Genomic DNA, 19,796 nt, shown 5'->3' on the forward strand with positions numbered 1-19,796 from the left:
CGGACTTTCGGCGGTCGCCCGCCGGCCCAGTGGGAAAGCCAGAATGACCGCCGCGGTCTTTTGACCGCGGAGCGGTCTTTCGGCGGGAACCGCTTGGCGGGCGGCGACCGCCGTCCGCCGCGGTCAGAATCACCCCCTTACTGTGCCTGAAGGGTCATCATAGTCCCCTGACATTATCAAATCTGGCCCGAGTAATAATGGACACAATACTCTCCTACATCCATGGGAACAACACCATGTCTGGTGCACGTGCAGTTGCAGGGAAATAAGTTATTATTAGCAGGTGATATCAGTTAAGTTATAAAAAGGGTTGTAGATACTCTTTTAGACTTAACAGACCAGCAGCAGGTGGATTATTTCTACCAACTAGGTCACTATGGCAGGCAGGGCTTATACAAATTGACTACATAATGACATGAAACCCAGAACAAGGAGTTATCATGAAAAATACGATGAAAACGAGTGAAATACCCTTACTTTCAAAGCAAGGTTGTATCTATACTTTAGTATAGGCATCGATACTAGGGTTATTAAGTTCATTTTGCCATTGTTTGGAGACATATTAAAAAAAATGTTTGTTCAAAGGCTAGAAGTGAGTAATAGTACTAATTAGGAAAGTGCAGTGGTGGGCGAACAAATCAACTAAATCAATTACAGACCTGAAATGTGGTGATGTTCTGAAAAACCTGGGATTCTTTTCTTTATTAAACAAGCATTTGCAATGCAATAGGTCTTGCTTTTGCTTGAGTTAGAGCTATTGGCGTTGTGGCCCTGCATATAACTAAAGGGCTAGCAGGCCTGCTGGAATATTGCTTCAAACAGGGCCCTTAAAGCACAAATAGAATAGATTACAAGAGAATAGATTAAAACTGACAAAGTGAAACTGCTATGCAAATTCAAGCCTTGTTCCTGGGACTGGGTCTGGACATTGCCAGTCTCTTGTTTATTTTAGAGAATTTCTGACAGTTGCACATTTCATGAATTGAAACATGGCCAGAAAAGGAAACTGTATTGTGAAAACCGCATTGGACAACAGTTAAGCGAGCCCTCAGGAAGCTGAGACAGACAGAATAAATCACAGTGTGAACAAGCTGTGTTCTAGGCTTCATTAGTTATACTTGTAGCCGGAATATGCTCCAATATCCTCGATCGAGTTGACGCTGTGAGTGTTATGGCTGCCATGGAGTGCAAAGGGAAGAGACCAAAGAAAAGAGTAGTTTGCCCACGCTGAAGTATATCGGCAATGGTGCAATTATCCATGTCACAGGGTCAGTCTGCAAGGCATAACAAGACGGGACAAACGTAAAGCATTTACCAATGACATCAAGGGATTTTTGAAAGGCAAGCGCAGGAACGAATGAAAGAGATGGGAGTGGGGTGGGCATGGTTAAAGCCCAGAAATAGATTACAACAAATTGGAAAAGCATCGCTTGCATGCTGCTATGCTTGATGAAACCAATGTGTGCTTCAAAGAAACAATACATGCATTACAATATTATTTGCACCTTACACTGCAATGTTTTTTTTGGCCTTTGATGTTTGCTGTAAGACATTTTATTTTGCTCAAAAGTTCTTACTTGAACATTTAGCTCATGAATTGATTTGTCACTGGTGGAAAATGAAACAGTGAAAGCTTCTGATTAACAAAGTCCATATTATGTGGGCAGGCTTTGTTTAGACTTAATACGTTTTGTATGAAAACTACACACTATGAAAACTACACACAATGTGACCATATTCAACCAATTAAAAAAAAAGAAACACTGAGCTTGGATGTCCCTTGGAACTCTTTTAGGAAAAGACCGAAGTTTTGCTCAACTGACGCCAGATTACAACCCCTCAATAATTGATATATTCTACTCCCTCACGTATCCAATCAAATGCATATCAATGTCATGCACCAATGTCTCCCAGTTCGCAGTGGACATCTTCTCAGAACTCATAACGTTTTTGAAATACTGAGCTAGGGTCAGCACAAATCTTCAAATCACAGCATTCTTCATGCAATCATCATTGGGCCTATCGCTGTCACTTAATTCTATCACAGCTGCTAAGGGAAGTACTTTTGGCTGGTTGTATGATGGAACCATGCGTGCTGGAAACACACATGCCTAAACAACGCGGTCGGAACCACGACCGCCGGGTTTCCCACACATGCCTTTAAAAATGCATGCCTTTACAACAAATATTCATTGAAAAAGCATGCCTAGTAAAGGTATGTGTGTAAACAGCATGCAAAATGGCATGCGTGGTTCTATCATACCACCTGCCCTCTGGTCCAAAACTACCCCCACCCCTAATACCTAAACTACCCGACCCAACACCCGCCCAAAACCAAAAAAAACAACCCTAACCCCCACCTCCATAAACTAAAGTACCCTGACCTCCCCACCCGCCCTAAACCTAAAGAAAATAGCATGACCCCCCAATCCCTGCCCCATAAAAGTAAACAATCCCGACACCCCCCACCCGCCCTGAGCCCTTGTTGGAAGGTTGGTCATTAGTTGTGTGGCCTCCACAAGTAATGGGTCCGCACACGAACACCACTGGGAACCAAACACCCCATTGTAGCGTTTGACTCTCATATGGTAGTGTTGCTGAGTAGTCCAAGGCTTACTCAAGGGAGGTGGTGTGGGCTAGTAATCCCCATTCACGAGCACGAAAGCATGGCACTCAATAAAGGATTGCCCAGTCTGTGCTTTTTCTTTTGATAACATAAAAATACATTTATTGCACACACACATACACACACACACACTACTCAGTACTATGCAACCATTTACAAATATACACAAATTGATGTAATTACCCTTGGATGACATTGTGTAATCTCTCATGTCTGCCCGAGGGGAAATGTAATCCAACAACCCAGATGGCAAAACAGTCCCTGGTATCCCAATGCAACATTTGCCTTTAATATAGAGTGAACGCACCAAAATCTGACAAATATACACATTTGCTGTACAAGAGAGTGAATATCAGTCGCACTACGCAAATCAGCATTACCACAAACACATAAGGACATGTTTAAATACATTAAAGAATAAGGATAATTTTTTGATTACTTTTGTATTACTTTTTGATTAAACTGGTGTAACAGCATACACTTATTCTGATGTAATACCATCCTGTACCCCTACAGAGTACAGTCTCACAAGCCAAAAACAAAAGTTCCATAATGCTGGTGCTTTACATTTGGTTGTAACCCTTGGGGGGATATATTTCCTTTGTCCTTCCTACCTAACCCAGGGTGGGGGACATAAACTTGGTGTTAGGGGGACACTGCGCTGTTCCTGTAGCTCCCCTTGACAATGGGCACCTGGTTGGTAGTGTCCCCATCTTCCTGGGGCCACCACGAGCTGAGCACTGTGTTCTGGAGGGACTTGGGCCTCGCAAGGCCTTATAGGATATATGCATCACAAATGAGTGGCTCTCCTGATGTGCCGGGGAGAGACACTTTGCGTTTCTGTGGGGATTTAGCTTTCTTGCAGCCTTACCCCACATTTCCTGGTGTTGCTGCAGCACGGTGAGCCCACCCCCGGCTGCCCTCTTGATTGGGGGGAGTGTCCTGTCCTACCCGGACACCCCCAGCATACTGCCTCCTCAGAGGAGGGCAGCGCGGGGAGCCCACCCTCGGCTGCCCTCATCATTCGGGGGTGTCCGGTCCCACACGGACGCCCCTGTCAGCTGAGTTGGGTTGGGGAGCGGCTCAGGGAGCCCACCCCCGGCCGCTCCCGTCGGCTCCCCACACTGGCATCACCTCCAGCTGCTGTCGCAGGAGCCAGCCTGTTCTGTGGTGTCTGCCCGCTGCTGCGGGCAGATACATACTGCTGGGTGGCCGGACGGGCCGCCTGTGGGGTAGTGCGATGCATCGGGCCCCAGGATGGGGTCCTGGGCCCCCTTCGCCACTACGGGGAGCACAGCAGCACTCCCTGGCCTTGACCTCTTCATGGGGCCCCGGGATGGAGTCCGGGGCCCCTCTGGCTACCTTGACGGGGCATGACGGCACCCCGACTTTGTCTTCTGGTGGGGCCCCGGACCCACCTTCGCCAGGAGCGCAAAGGTTCCCCCTGGCTCAGTCTTCAGACGCCGGCCATCTTTGTGGGGGATGCAATAGTGTCCCCAACTTCTCTTCCTGACAGGGCCCCGGGATGGGGTCTGGGACCCCCTTCCTCCATTTTAGCGGGGAGATGGCGGCGCTCCCCACCTTATTTCTTTGTGGGGCCCCAGGATGGGGCCTGGGGCCCTCCATTCAACTTCACGGGGGTCATGACGGCAGTCGCCCGCTTTACTTCGATTTGGGAGCAGCCCTCGGGCCCTAGTCCACCCCGGGGGCATCGACCGGAGCAGCAGCGGAGCCCCATGCACTTGACCACTCGCTCAGAAGTAGAACAAAGGCCACAGACCTTCTCCTTTGGATATCTTGGGCCCCCAAAGTACGATTTGGATGGTTCTGTTGTCGTTTCGCTCCTGGTTATGAGTCCTTGCCACCAGGAACACTCTCCTTAGGTCTTCTGGCCTAGAAGGATCCCAGATAATAGGGGGCCAGTCCCACTAACTCCCTGCGCCAGCCTTTCCTCTGGGTGCCCTCCTTTCCTTCTGGGCAGCGCGTTCTCCTTGTGCCACCCCAATCTTTCCCTCACTAGTCCTCAGGGGGAGGAAGGGGGCCAGCATACCTGACCCTGGCCTGCGCCTTGCTGAGCCTAAAGTCCCTTAGGGGCACAGTCCCTGCCCCAGGGGGCAGTCAGGGGGTTCTTCTTTCCAGTTGTCCATGACACCCATCTGCAGTCTCAGTGTCCAGCAGTGAAGCACAGCCAAGAGAGAAAACTCTCCCCTGTGCAGGACCTTTCAAATGGGGGCAGAAGTGTCCAGCAGACCTGCACCTCTGGCCAATCCATTTATGCCACTCCACTTCCTTGCCCCTGTCCTCTCCTTCCAACAATCTTCTGAGATAGCGCAAAAATGGCATCGTCCAGGAGCTTGGGCCACATGTGCTCTGAAACTCAGCCACTCCTTCCTAACATTCCTTTCACGGCTTCTCTGCTCATTTCCTGGCAGGGGCTGACAGCTAGCTGATTGATGCAAGGCCCTGCTTAGGCAGCTGGATAGAGCAGTAATTGACCCTAATCCTGAGCTGAGCCAGAGAAACATGACATTCCTGGATGACCACTAAGTGGTACTACTATGCTTTTGTAACCTACTGCATCATTCCTTTTATACAGGTTACAGTGTACATTGGTGCGACTCTGGTCTCTGTGGGCCCTAGGAGACCTCAGTTATGCCCTAGGCCACTCTTTCCTGTTGACATTATATGGAGTGTCCTCACAGTGAAAAGACAGTAAGCACAATGATGTTGAAATGTACTGGAGTGTCCTTACGATAAAAATACAGTAAGCACACTGACTATCCCTTCTCTGTGTACACCCATTTCATGAGGCCTTCTCCAGGTCACCACCCACTCTGCATAGTTCCTTCTGCACCAGGATCCCTAAGCGCACTTCTTGGGCTGCTCACGCCAGGAACCTTCCTTGTGCAGCCCTTACATGGGTGCACACACGTGGGCACACATGATCACGTGTAACCAGCCCGGGGTCTCCTACTCTGGCTGCGCCACAGCAGCCTTTCCTTAGCAAGGCGGGACTGGTGGTCACACGTATTACCATGAGTTTACTGTGGGGCAGTCCCTGACTAGGAGGCTCCCTCACGGTAAAAGGTTAAGAACCAGGTGGTCAAAAAGCAAAAAAATCGGTGCAAACCAGATGGTCAGAACCATCGTTTCGCAGCCCTAAAAAAAAAAAAAAAAACACCCACCCCTAAAAACTAAACTACCTCGACACCCCCACCCACCCTGAGCCCTAAAACCTTCCCCCTAATAGGTAAACCACCCCAAACCCCTCCACACACCCTAACCCCTAAAAATAAAATATTTCCCAACCCCCCAACCCAGTCCCCAAAAAACTAAAGCTAAAGTACCCCAACACGCCCCACCCACCCTAAGTCCTAAATCTACCTCACCGCTAAAAAACACCTGCCAACCCTGCCCCAACCTCACTTACCTCACCGCATCCTTTCCCGATCCTTCCTCCTCTTCTCTCCTTCCTCCTCCCTCCCTTCCTTAAACCTTCCCCTGTCGCATAGGCTCTCATTATTCTAATGAGACTACTGGATTTGGGCGGCAGAATTGGCTGCAGTGTGGGGGGACTAAGTCTAACCCACTACAGGTGACACCTGTCGGCCTAATCTGGGTTTTGCTCCAGCTAACTAGCAGTGCCTCATCTCTACCCAAGAGCAGGGATGATTGGGCAGCCGAACGCATGACACAATTGACTCCTCAGGGAAATCGTGGTCACTCAGATCTCATCCGTTTCTCCCAGTTACATTAGTCTCACATATACAAGGAAAAGCAGAGGCAGTATATGTTCCAATAAGATTTTAATGAAGCAACTTCATCTTAGATAATAAAGCATGCACTGCAATAACCAGGAAGATTAAGCATGACAGGATTAAAATTGTGAAAAGGAGAGTGAAGCATAGAAATAACACTAGCATATTGTCACTAGAGTCAAAAGACTAATTCCTACCTAGGCTATATTAGAGCACAGCATGTTAAGCTCTAGTTCTGCCCTTCAGGTTCCCCTGGAAAGACGCCATCCCTGCACAGTCCTGAAGTCTGCATAAGCAGCTGTAGCGAAGCGTTCAGCAATCAGCATTCAGTCGTGGTCATCTGGTTGGAATCACCCTCTAACGTGTATGGGACAGGGAAGTGTTTTTATAATAAAACAGCTGATGTTCTGAGAAAATGTCCTTTCGTAAGGATGTGTATGTTTCTATGAATACTAGGGATAAAGCGTTACCACGTTTACCGGCAACCTATCTTACTGCAGCCTTGAGAGAAGCACAGGGTGAAAGAAATGTCTTGTTTAAGAACGCAGTGCTGGACTAGGCAAAGAAACGCTAGATAGAGAAATAAAACAAGACCGCGAATGTGGCTACTGTTAAAATAATAAACAAAGCTCAATAAAATATATCTAGGGTAAAGTGCACAGCTGCAGGCCTGGTCCTGCTAAAATAACGTGCATGGAGCTAGAACTAAAATGGCTACACAAGACCCTCCCCTTGCCAGTTTAAAGGTGGTTCAAAGCCTAATTATATATAAAAGCTACTAAAATTCAACCAAAGATATATATAAGAAATGTCAATAATGACAAGCTAAAAAAGACAAAAGCATATTTAATAGGGCAATTAAACAAATTAACTTGTGGCATAAAAAAGGCCAAATTTCAAGAGTCATTTTGGAAGTTGCCAATAGAATCGGGGACAATTGAAGACGGGAAATCTTCCACTTCGACAGATGGTAAAGTAGGAAACTCATCACCAAGAAGAACCAAGAAGCATTCATGTTCCAAAGCCTGAGTGTCAGCCAAGGCAGCAGCATTCCGTGGTGTGCCCAATAATGAGTTCAGAGCTGCATCCTTCATGAAGGGCAACTCATAACCAGCTTCCCGTAGCAAACACACCTTCAACGCGCATGTCTGGTAATGAGCCCTCAGCGAGAACATCAAAAGATCAGCATCCAATGCAAGCAAGCACTGAATAGAAAGACAAACTTTCAGTGCATGTTTGAACGAGCACGAGAGGCACCGAAACTCGGGCTGCACACAATGCAAAACTGGTCTGAATGATAGAGACCAGTCACACTCCAATTGCTCCAGGAGTGTTGCTCTGAAGTACTGCATCATGCATTTACAACACAACTGTGCTGATGGGAGTGCTTTCATTCCTCCTTGTTGCGGTGGGACAGCCATTGTGCAGAAAAAATAGCAATAGCAAAATGCCACTGTAACGGGACGACCGCCGTCAACGAGTCCAAAGGGCTGGCCGCGGCCGTAATAACATACCCCCGGGGCACCCGAGAGAGCCTCGGGGGTATGACGTCTGACGCAGAAGGTGTCGGGACGATAAAAGACAAAGAAGACGGACAAAAGAAAAACGCGAGTGAAGAGACGGAGAAGGACGCGCCGCGAACACCACCTGAGGAAAGGAAAAACGGCAAGACGGAGATCGACCGAACGGAACCCATCAAGAAGGAGGAAAACCCCAGGGCGCCTCCCGCCCCTGCGGAAGAGAAGCCGGGAGACTGCCAGACAGCCGGCCACGTCCCCGGAGGGGCGTGGCCTCCACAGGTACGTTTGTACCGTGAATGGGGTCTTCTGACGAAGTGGTTGTCAGGAAAAAGGGGCGGTTGGGGGGATAAGGGGAGGAAAACGGGGAGGTCCTATAAGGAAGGGGAGATCGTCTAGGAAAAAGGGAACCCTAACCTCGATAATCCTAACCCCACGTGTAAAGACGCCAGAACAAGAAACTCACAGGAGAAAGGGAATACCTGGGATCGCACCAAGGAGTGAAGGGCACCAGCAATTAAAAGTTATCCTGTCACAACCGCCACCCCCCCAAACTATCCCCTCACTACCCTACTAACCCTATATAAACTTGTTTCCATACGCCCTACTTACCTGCTTTTGTTCTTCTTTTTCATTTGGGCAACCTGGGCAGCTGGAATGGGGGAAAGACCCGGATCCCTCTTGAGACTTTGACCGGACCACGCCGGGATCACAGCAAGAGCTCTGAAAGTAAAAAGAGAAGGGGTTTTGAGTAAATATAACCGGACAAATCTTGTGGAAAGGAACAAGAGATTGAAACAGTCCGCAGTAACCAGAACTCAAATAAATCAGTTATCCCCCTCAAATCTTGTGACATTCGCATTCTTCCAATATCTCTCTCACTTGGGATAACGAACCCGCTACAGTGGTGTCAGAAGTGGGATATTGGAAGTGGCGACAACTGGAGAACATGGAGGGTACTCCCACAATAGCGGACATGATGCAGCAGTTAGCTGAAGGGCAGAGACATCTGCAAATTCTGTGGGAGGAACAACAGAAAGAGGCCAAAGTGGAAAGGGAGGCACTACAGAGCGCTCTTAAAAGTCAGGCCACTATCATGGCCAACAACCAGTTGGTACCCGAAAACGCAATAAAAACCCTGACTGATACGATTGCAGCCACGCGGGTACATCAGAATGTACCCAGTTCAGTATTACAGAGATATCAGGAAGGCGAAGATCCCAACGCCTTCTTTACCAACTTTGAGCGCGTTGCCACTTCAGCCACCTGGCCGCAAGATAGTTGGGGCCAGTATATAGCTCCTTTGTTAACAGGGGCCCTCCAAGCAGCATATCAAGCGGTTAACCCGGGAGGGATAACGCCCTATCAGGATATCAAGAAGTGTATCCTGGAGAGGGTGGGCTTTGACACGGAACATTACCGGGTTAGGTTCAGAAAAGCCAAGTGGGGGCCCTCCGAGAGCCCTCGAGCTTTATACTTTCGGATCAAAGATTTGGGTCTCAAGTGGCTAGGACCCATAGGGACTAATAGGGAGGATATTATTGAGGTCGTCCTCTTGGAACAATATCTAGACGCCCTACCTACCAATACGCGCAACTGGATCAAGCAACACCCAAACCTGGATACCAACACTACCATTGAGTTAGCCTGTGCCTTCCATCGCTCCCTCGAGTTTAAGACACCACTTCCGCGCTCCTTACCTAACCCCCCTAGACAGATCCAGGGACAATCCTCGGCCATGGGGAAAAGACCAGTAGAAGAATCAGGAAAACCACGGGGGACGGAGAAGCCCTATGTACAGCAACCCCAATGCTTTAGTTGTGGGGAATGGGGTCACATTGCCCGGTTCTGTCCTCTGAAATCCGAGAAACCGGAACCTATGGAAAAAGGGGTTACTAGGGGCAGAGTATTCTACACCGGGGGAAAAGAAACCCAATACAAAATGGAACTATTCATTAATGGGAGACAAACGGTGGCACTCATCGACTCAGGGTGTAGTCAATCCGTAATAAGGGCAGATCTAATGGACGGCCATACCTTCACTCCGGGACTCACAGTATCCATTTGTTGTATACACGGGGAAACAAGAGAATATCCCCTAATATGGACTACCCTTTCATGGGAAGGAAAAGAGACCCCCATAAGGATGGGGGTGGTTGAACGTCTGGTCGAAGAGGCCATAATAGGAATGGACTTTAAAGACTTTCTGATATTGTTAGATAGCACACGGAATAAGGAGGACCTGAATACCTGGTGGAGAAGTGCTCCTTTTTCTAAACTACCCATACAAACCCCTGCGGTTCGATATAAACCCACTAAAAGAGAAAAACGAGAGGCAAGGAAATCCTATGTGCAAGGGGACGCAAGCCACGATAGGGTAATTACACAGGTCCATACCCTCACTGGTCTCCCCTCCCTTCCGAAATAGTCAAAGAGAAGATCAGAGCTTGGTCAATGCCTGGAAAACTGCCAGACCCAGAACCCTAGATGATAAGGGACCCTCCTTTACGATACTTAAAAACCTGTTATACAGAATCACGAATAATGGTAGAGAAGAAAAGAAACAGCTACTGGTCCCTGAACCCTATAGTCAGCAGGTGCTGCACCTGGCCCACAATCAACCGGGGGGTGGTCATTATGGGAGGGAGAAGACGGAAGAGTACCTGTTAAGGAAATTTGACTGGCCTGGGGTCTTTTCTCAGATCCGGAAATTCTGTCAGCAATGCCCTAAATGACAGCTGATCGATCCGGGACCTAGGAAAAGAGCCCCCTTACAGCCCCTTCCCATTATTGACGTACCTTTTTCAAGAATAGGAATGGACATTGTAGGCCCCCTTATACCTTCTTCTAAGGGTTACCGTTGTATTTTAGTATTTGTCGATTACGCCACTAGATACCCTGAGGCCATCCCCATCACCAGTATTAACACCAAAAGTGTTGCTAATGCCATGATAGGGTTCTTTTCCCGAATAGGTTTTCCCCGAGAAATCTTAACGGACCAAGGTACCCAGTTCATGTCCAATTTGATGGCTCAGATCTGTCAAATACTAGGGATCAAGCAATTGAGGACAGCAGTCTATCATCCCCAAACAGATGGGTTAGTGGAGAGATACAACCACACCCTAAAAACACTCTTAAGGAAGTCCATTTCCGAGTCGGGCAAGGACTGGGACAGGAAGCTACCCTTAGTATTATATGCCGTCAGGACTCATGAACAAGCTTCTACAGGACATAGTCCATTTGAATTACTGTTCGGACGGCAGCCTAGGACATTACTAGACATGGCAGCAGAGTTATGGGAGGAGGAGGAGGATGGAGAGAAATCTCTCCTTGAATACACCAGCGACTTAAAATCCCGATTACAAACAGTATGGGAAGATGTAAGGGGACACATGGAAAAAGCTCAGGAAAAGCAAAAGCGATATTACGATAGGAACACACAAATGCGAACTTTTGTAGAGGGAGACAGGGTGTTAGTGCTTCTACCCAGTTCAGATAACAAACTCTTGGCTAAATGGCAAGGGCCGTATAAAGTGATAGGAGTGGTAACTCCGGTTACATATAACATACAACTCGCGGTTAATCCCAAACGATCTCAGATCTTCCATGTTAACCTACTAAAAAGGTGGGAAGAACCTATGGTAGACCAGACCACGGGCTGTTTAGTTAATACAGTGAAGGAACTGGAAATAGGGTGGTGTCCCACCGAGATCCCCTCCTGAGACGAGGTACCCCAGCGAAATATAGAAATTACGATTCAACAGAACAGACAATTAACCCAACTACTCCGCATTCATAACCATGTATTCTCCCCGATACCGGGTAAAACCAAATTAGTACAACATCAGATTATAACTCAACCTGGTAAGATAGTCAGACTACGGCCCTACCGTATCCCCGAAGCTAGGAAGGTCATAGTAGAAAAGGAAATCAAAAAGATGCTAGACATGGGTATTATTGAGCCTTCCCAGAGCCCCTGGTGGTCCCCGGTTGTGTTGGTACCGAAACCGGATGGGTCTATACGCTTTGTATCGATTTTAGACAGGTCAATGCCGTATCCCAATTCGATACTTATCCCCTTCCAAGGGTAGACGAACTCCTGGAAAGATTAGGTAAAGCTAAATACATGTCTACCCTAGACTTAACAAAAGGATACTGGCAGATTCCTTTAGCCAAGGAAGACAAAGAAAAAACGGCGTTCTCTACCTCCTCCGGCCTGTATCAATTTAATGTTCTCCCCTTTGGATTACATGGGGCCCCGCCACTTTTCAACGACTCATTGACAACATCTTACGACCTCATACCAGATATGCTGCCGCCTATCTGGATGACATCGTTATTTATAGCGAAACCTGGGAAGACCATTTAAAGCATTTAGATACAATCCTTACAACACTACAAGTGGCTGGACTGACAGCCAACCCCTCCAAAAGCCGGCTAGCATTTAATGAAATCCCCTACCTGGGATATCACATAGGGAAAGGTATCATTAGACCACAAATGAACAAAGTAGAGGCCATCCTACGCATAAAAACTTCCACAACAAAAAAAGAAATCCGTTCCTTCTTGGGCTTGGTAGGGTACTATAGGAGATTTATCCCTCATTATTCCACCTTGGCCGCCCCTTTGACAGACCTCCTGAGGAAGGGTCAGCCCAAAGTTATTACGGGTTTAAACCCGGCACAGTCACATAGTTATCATACCTTACAAAGGTGTCTTACCACCCAACCGGTTTTAAAATGCCCTGAGTTTGATCTTCCGTTTCACCTTCAAACAGATGCCTCTGACGTAGGTCTGGGGGCGGTGCTTTTCCAAAAGGATAAAACCAATTTAAGCCATCCGGTGGTATTTATTAGTCGCAAGCTTTTCCCCAGGGAACAGAAATATCCCATAATAGAACGTGAGTGTCTCGCCATTAAGTGGGCTATTGAAAGCCTTCAATATTACCTCCTAGGAAGACCCTTCCTATTGTACACGGATCACGCCCCTCTTACCTGGCTCTCGAGATATAAAGATACCAACGTTCGCATTCTGAGATGGTTTATGAAGCTTCAACCTTTCTCCTTCCAGGTTTGCCATCTCCCTGGTGATCTCATGGGACAGGCTGACTATTTGTCCCGGTTCCCGGGGCCTTTGGGGCTCGAACAGCCCCATTCAAGGGAGGGGATGTATAACGGGACGACCGCCGACAACGAGTCCAAAGGGCTGGCCGTGGCCGTAATAACATACCCCCGGGGCACCCGAGAGAGCCTCGGGGGTATGACGTCTGACGCAGAAGGCGTCGGGACGATAAAAGACAAAGAAGACGGACAAAAGAAAAACACGAATGAAGAGACGGAGAAGGACGCGCCGCAAACACCACCAGGGGAAAGGAAAAACGGCAAGACGGAGATCGACCGAATGGAACCCATCAAGAAGGAGGAAAACCCCAGGACGCCTCCCACCCCTGCGGAAGAGAAGCCGGGAGACAGCCGGCCACGTCCCCGGAGGGGTGTGGCCTCCACAGGTACGTTTGTACCGTGAATGGGGTCTTCTGACGAAGTGGTTGTCAGCAAAAAGGGGCGGTTGGGGGGATAAGGGGAGGAAAACGGGGAGGTCCTATAAGGAAGGGGAGATCCTCTAGGAAAAAGGGAACCCTAACCTCGATAATCCTAACCCCACGTGTAAAGACGCCAGAACAAGAAACTCACAGGAGAAAGGGAATACCTGGGATCGCACCAAGGAGTGAAGGGCACCAGCAATTAAAAGTTATCCCGTCACAACCGCCACCCCCCCAACCTATCCCCTCACTACCCTACTAACCCTATATAAACTTGTTTCCATACGCCCCACTTACCTGCTTTTGTTCTTCTTTTTCATTTGGGCAACCTGGGCGGCTGGAATGGGGGAAAGACCCGGATCCCTCTCGAGACTTTGACCGGACCACGCCAGGATCACAGCAAGAGCTCTGAAAGTAAAAAGAGAAGGGGTTTTGAGTAAATATAACCGGACAAATCTTGTGGAAAGGAACAAGAGATTGAAACAGTCCGCAGTAACCAGAACTCAAATAAATCAGTTATCCCCCTCAAATCTTGTGACATTCGCATTCTTCCAATATCTCTCTCACTTGGGATAACGAACCCGCTACAGCCACCTATTATAACCAAAGTTATTGGAAATCCCCCGAAAATGCTATAGAATATTGAGTGGATGGCTGATGGTATTAAACCGAATATAGAGGAGAAGGCGTGAACGAAACCAGAATCAACAGCCTTGAAGAAATTTGCTATTCCAGTAGTACTGGACGCATTAAATATTCGTCCCACGAGCTCACCAAAGTGTCTCGGAAAGTTAGTACTTAAAAGGGACTGTATCTCTGCTGATGACATTGCCACCTGAATTGCGTAGGTCTCACGTACAGATGGGAGCGCCACATGTTTTTGAAACAATAGAGCCTTGAGTCTGCTCAACTTGTCAAAATGCACATTAGAAGTAGCAATAAGGGGCCAAATCTGAGCTACTTCTCTTTTTCTTGTGGGAGGAAAAAGTATGTTCCCGCAGCATGTAACATTCTTAGAGACCGAAACAACATAAACTATTCTAGCTTGCATCCCACAACAGTTTTCCCTATTGAGGAGAACATAGCTGCCATTTGAAAGCACCTGGAACGCAGGTCTAATCAAGGGGACTAGAACTCCCTTCAGACAACAAGTTAAGTTTGCTGCCAAAGCATTACACGCCTGTGCAAGGACAGCTGTTTACAAACCATTGAGTGGCTGAAAGAAGTTTCGCCATCATTACTACTAAAAAAGACCTCTTTCATGCCACTGAGACATTTGTACGAGAAGGGCAGCTGCTACACCTCATAGATGTAACTATCTCCCAGCCCTTCATATCTGCCTACTGGAATGTGTTTTAAACAAGACGTGAATTGGAGTGTTGAAATAGACAGATTAATGACCCTGGGGGTGATTCTCACGCTGGCGGGTGGCGGAGGCCGCCCGCCAGAGTTCCCCCCTCCAAAATACCGCTCCGCGGTCGCAAGACCGCTGAGGGTATTTTGGGTTTTGCACTGGGCTGGCGGGCGACCGCCAAAAGGCCGCCCGCCAGTCCAGTGCAAAACGGCCTTCCCACTAGGACGCCGGCTCAGAATTGAGCCGGCGGAGTGGGAAGGTGCGACGGGTGCAGTGGCACCCGTCGCGTATTTCAGTGTCTGCATAGCAGACACTGAAATACAAAGTGGGGCCCTCTTACGGGGGCCATCCTGTTCCATGGCGGTAGGGGGTGTCAGAATCCCCATGGCGGCGGAGCGCGCTCCGCCGCCATGGAGGATTCACAAGGGCAGCGGAAAACCGGCGGGAGACCGCCGGTTTTCCGCATCTGACCGCGGCCGAACCGCCGCGGTCAGAATGCCCTGCGGGGCACCCCGGCCTGTCGGCGGTGCTCCCGCCGACCCTGGCCCCGGCGGTCTCTGACCGCCGGGGTCAGAATGACCCCCCCTGTGTTTTAACCACTCAGCAGATGGTATTTCAGCCACAGTAAAAGGCAACTTTTCTACCTTTTCGATGTTTAACATGACATAAGTCACTTCTTTCTTAGCCATTAGTTGTTGTTGTCACGTTAAATTAAATGTAGAAAATATGTCCATTGCGCTAACATGTTTTCAGGGAATGCGAGCTGCCTTCAATGTTTGAAGTGTCCAACTCAACTGCATAATGGACCTAAGTTGACTCTATCCATGGTGTAGAGAAGACATATCACTTTGTATTATGTCTATTGCAGAGGAAACAATGTTGTTTAAGGTGTTTATCTGGTCGGACTGGGTATTAATACCATTATCTATAACAGTTAATGCCTTCTGTAATTTTTCCTGGTCTATTTGTCTTAACAAGGCAGCAGCTTCTTGTTGGGAAAGCTTACAAATTTCATTATATACTGCATATAAGAAATGCTTTCTGCATTGTTTTCTGGGGCCTAACAGGAAGTCCTGTATGTCAGTGTTATTAGACAGGAGACTGAGGTGTTCACTAACAGCATCTAGTGAGGAACTCTTCAACCATTGCTGGCATGGTTTCTATACACTGTGGCGGTCATTCCAACCCTGGCGGTCGGTGTTAAAGCGGCGGCAAAACCGCTAACAGGCTGGCGGTAAAAAAAATGCAATTCAGACCCTGGCGGAAACCGCCAACAGAGACCGCCACTTCAACACACCACCCGCCACGGCGGGACAAACAAACAGTGCGGCGGTCACCGCCAACAGACAGGCGGGAGACAATGTACCGCCCACCCTATCACAACCCACCAATCCGCCACCTTTTCCGGGGCAGTAGCCCCACCGATAAAAACACGGCAGAAACAGCCATTTCAAACAGAAAACGCTCACCTCCATACACCCCACGAGGAATCTGGACAGCATGGAACCCGAACTCCACATCCTCCCAGCGATTGTCTTCCTGCTCCTCTACCAGGAGCACGAACGCCGGCGCAGAAGACAACGGTGAGTACTGCACCTACGACACAGGGGAGGGGTGAGGAAAAAAATTATGGCACACCCACCCTCACCCTCACCCACTACAACACACACATCAATGCATAGGAACACATCACAGTTACCCCCCCTAAACCCCCCAGAAGAATGCAAAGACAAAAGGAAATGATTATAAACGTTGGAATATATTGTATGACTGACTATAAAATATATCACACATTTAAAACTTTATATACATAAATTGTCCAGTCCGATATGTGTATTAGGCATTGTTCGTGGGCCATTGGGCCCAAATCACATGGGCAAAGGCCACACAGGATACCTGACTCCAACGGAGAGAACACTGCAGGGGCATCAGATAGGAAAACTACAGGCACCTCAGGGGGAAGGGAAGGGGGGGCACCTCAGCCAGATGAGTCCACAACGCCAGATCCACGAGGGGCCTCCATGGCCACTGTTCCATCCTGGGGAGTGCAAAGCCACAGTCTCTCAAGTCTCTACAGTGGGTGGCTTGCCCACTGTGCCATCCTGGGGAGTGCAAAGCCACAGTCTCTCAAGTCTCTACAGTGGGTGGCTTGCCCACTGTGCCATCCTGGGGAGTGCAAAGCCACAGTCTCTCAAGTCTCTACAGTGGGTGGCTTGCCCACTGTGCCATCCTGGGGAGTGCAAAGCCACAGTCTGTCAAGTCAATATCAGTCTCCACTGGTACTGGAGGGGAACTAGTGCCCAGAGTGCTTCGTGCAGCCCTGCCCGACACAGATGCGGGCCTGCCCCTTCCGCCAATGGGCCAGCGGTGCTTGAGATGAAGGGCCCAGTTCAGTGGTGCTTGAGACGGTGGTGCCCAGTTCAGCGGTGCTTGAGACGGCGGTGCCCAGCGGAGCGGTGCTTGAGACGGCGGAGCCCAGCGGAGCGGTGCTTGAGACGGCGGTGCCCAGCGGAGCGGTGCTTGAGATGAAGGGCCCAGCGCAGCGGTGCTTGAGATGAAGGGGCCAGTGGAGCAGTGTTTGAAATGAAGGGCCCAGCGGAGCAGTGCTTGAGATGAAGGGCCCAGTCCAGCGGTGCTTGAGACGGCGGTGCCCAGTTCAGCGGTGCTTGAGACGGCGGTGCCCAGCGGAGCGGTGCTTGAGACGGCGGTTCCCAGCGGAGCGGTGCTTGAGACGGCGGTGCCCAGCGGAGCGGTGCTTGAGATGAAGGGCCCAGTTCAGCGGTGCTTGAGACGGCGGTGCCCAGCGGAGCAGTGCTTGAGATGAAGGGCCCAGCGGAGCAGTGCTTGAGATGAAGGGCCCAGCGGAGCAGTGCTTGAGATGAAGGGCCCAGCGGAGTGGTGCTTGAGACGGCGGTGCCCAGCGGAGCGGTGCTTGAGACGCGGTGCCCAGCGGAGCGGTGCTTGAGATGAAGGGCCCAGCGCAGCGGTGCTTGAGATGAAGGGCCCAGTGGAGCAGTGCTTGAGATGAAGGGCCCAGCGGAGCAGTGCTTGAGATGAAGGGCCCAGTTCAGCGGTGCTTGAGACGGCGGTGCCCAGCGGAGCGGTGCTTGAGATGAAGGGCCCAGCGGAGCGGTGCTTGAGACGGCGGTGCCCAGCGGAGCGGTGCTTCGGATGAGTGCCCAGTTCAGCGCATCAGCCCATGGCGTGGAGGTCATTCGCCACCTGACCTGTGGCTGGCTGCGCCTTCCTGCTCACCTGGGACGGGCCTGGTGGGGCCCTCCTGGGCTGCAGTACCGGGCCTGTTGGTGTCCTCCTGCCCACCTGGGATGGGGCATGCAGGGCCCTCCTGCACAGCTGGGCTGCTGGCGGTCTTGTCGGGCGTGCTGCCCTTCCCAGCCTTCCCTGGTCGCCTGTTGCCCTTCCCCACCTTTGGCGGTGTGCCAGGTGGCACCACACTCCCTGCCGGAGCCATGGTAGGGATTTTGGTCCCAGGTGTTTTAGGCCTCTCGCGCCAGCCACTGACAATCTTTGCATGTTTTTGCAGCGGTGGGCTGCCTGTGCCTTGGCTCCCTACTGAGCTGGCTGCCCTTGAGGGTAGGGGAATCCACAGTCCATGGCAGACTGTCTTCACAGGGCCCGCTTTTGTGGTGGCTGAGGTGCTGACTGGAGTCTTTTTTGATGGACGGGGTGGGGGAGTTGTTGGAAAGAGGTCAAGTTTGGAAAGGAAAATAAGTTTAGGAAGAGAGGGACGGGTAGGTGTAGTAGGTATGGGAGTGGAGGAAGAGGTTGTGGTTGTAGGAGTTTGAAGTCTGCTGTCTTTGGGTGCAGGTGCTTGGGCTGGAGGCTGTCGTGAGGTGGATGGCTGTTGGGTAGGTGGCTGCCTGTGTTTGTGTAGCTTGGAAGAGGGGGTGACAGACACACTGGGAGAGGACACAGGGGACGTGTGAATGGTAGTGGGGGTGGTGACTGCACGTGTGCGGGGGGTTCTGGTGGGTGTGCTGGTGATGGACGTAGTGGCTGAAGATGTTGTGCATGCAGGTGTGAGTGGAGACGTGACAGGGAGGGAGGAGGGAGACGAGGAGGAGGGGGACACAGTGGAGGCAGTGGGTGTTGGTATGTCTGCATGTGGATGTTGCTTGTGTGAATGCCTGTGTGATGTGTGGTGCTTATGTCTGTCTGAGCTTCCCTTGGGTGTTGAGGTGTGTGCAGGCTGGTCTGATGGTGTGTCTGGGATAGGCAGAGGTACAGGGGATTGGGTATGGGTGGAGGAAGTTGGAGGGGGGAGGCTAGAGACAGGGACAATTGCTGCCATCAGTGCTGAGGCCAGAGTGTTGAACGATCGCTGATGGGCAGCCTGACCCGAATGAATGCCCTCCAGGTATGCATTACTCTGGTGCACCTCCCTTTCTACACCCTGGATGGCATTCAAAAGGGTAGACTGCCCAACAATGAGCGTCCTCAGGGGCAGGGCCTGAGGTGCCTGGGGCGAAGGAGATGCCCACCTTCCTGGGTGAGCGGGCACGGGGCACCCGCTGAGGGGCTGCTGGGAGGGCGGTGCTGGTGCGCTGGGTGGCGGCTGTACCTGTTGTTGCGGGGGGCACGGATGTTGCCACCACCACAAGGGAGCTCCCTTCAGAGGACGAGTCGCTGTCACTGACATCCGCACGAGTCCCTGCTGTGGAGCTCCCCTCGCCCTCCGCTCACTGGTGAAATCCGAGTCAGTTGCATGGCCCGCCATGGCCATGTGAGATGCAGCTCCCTCGTGCTCCGATGCCACTTCTCCTCCGCCTGATGATGCTAATGCACAAATGAACAGGAAGACAACAAAACAGGGGGGTGGGGAAAAATAAAGAAATGTTGAGTGCATGCATTGGCGACACCGTTGGTGGACAGGACAGACACAGAAGCCCCCTGCACTACGCCGCGCACTTGGGGTCGACTACGCAATCCGTGGGACATGGCCTACAAGCCTATGGGCGACCTCTGCTCACATACATGACAC

Source organism: Pleurodeles waltl, chromosome 3_1 (genome assembly GCF_031143425.1).
Source record: "Pleurodeles waltl isolate 20211129_DDA chromosome 3_1, aPleWal1.hap1.20221129, whole genome shotgun sequence".
In the NCBI taxonomy this organism is placed as follows: domain Eukaryota; kingdom Metazoa; phylum Chordata; class Amphibia; order Caudata; family Salamandridae; genus Pleurodeles; species Pleurodeles waltl.